This window comes from Octopus bimaculoides, chromosome 23, assembly GCF_001194135.2.
Source record: "Octopus bimaculoides isolate UCB-OBI-ISO-001 chromosome 23, ASM119413v2, whole genome shotgun sequence".
Lineage (NCBI taxonomy): Eukaryota > Metazoa > Mollusca > Cephalopoda > Octopoda > Octopodidae > Octopus > Octopus bimaculoides.
This window is the reverse complement of record NC_069003.1, coordinates 12,732,484-12,733,269: the sequence shown is the minus strand read 5'-3', so window position 1 is coordinate 12,733,269 and position 786 is coordinate 12,732,484. Positions and strand designations below refer to the sequence as shown.

The 786-nt window shown below is 35.6% G+C and overlaps 1 protein-coding gene across 2 annotated transcripts in view; it reads left to right on the top strand.

The window, feature by feature from the left end:
- LOC106874725 (protein decapentaplegic) overlaps positions 1-786 on the top strand; it is a 162,565-nt gene that overhangs the window by 96,078 nt on the left and 65,701 nt on the right. The gene's annotated exons all lie outside the window — the stretch shown is intronic.

Below are 786 nucleotides of genomic sequence, written 5' to 3'. Positions count from 1 at the left end.
TCCTCCCCTATTTCTCATTTCCTACTCGATAATGCAGTGGTGATTGCTGTGTTTAATTAACGATATTTGTGTGTGTGTGTGTGTGTGTGAACGAAGTGATGTCTATATTAGTGTATGTATGAATGTATGTATGCTTGTATGCATGTATGTATGTATGTATGTATATGTGTGTATGTATGTATGTAAAAACAAATAGTAAATGAGTATATGCATATATACGTACAGGTATGTGCATACCGACATCCAACTGTATGTATAGGTGCATATCTGGGTACAGGACATTGCAAACAAAACGTAGACGAGAAAACACACAAGCCACATAGAGAACATTCTTCTTCATCAGCTACCCCCGTTTTAACACCGGCGTTTCGAAGAGCTGGGCAGGACGCATCGCTAAAACGGCTCTTGCCATATGTGTGTGTGTGTGTATGTGGGTATGTGTGCATGCACACATGAATGTATGAGCAAATGTTGAAACATATTTCATTGTGTCTGGGGAGAGTCATTCGCTTTTAGTGCCCTATTACTTAACACACACACCGTTCGATTTCCACTCATTTGTTCATTTATCTTTTCTAAAATAGATAAATAAGTAAATAAATAAATGAGTGTAAATCAAACCGGTGAGTGTGTTAATTAAGAAGGCGCTAAAAGAGAATGACTCTCCCCGGACACAATAATCAATATATATATATATGTCCAATAATACTATCCATATCACGTCCTCACTTTGTTGTTTTTTTGTTTTTTTGTTATTGTTTTTTTGAACTATATATATATATATAT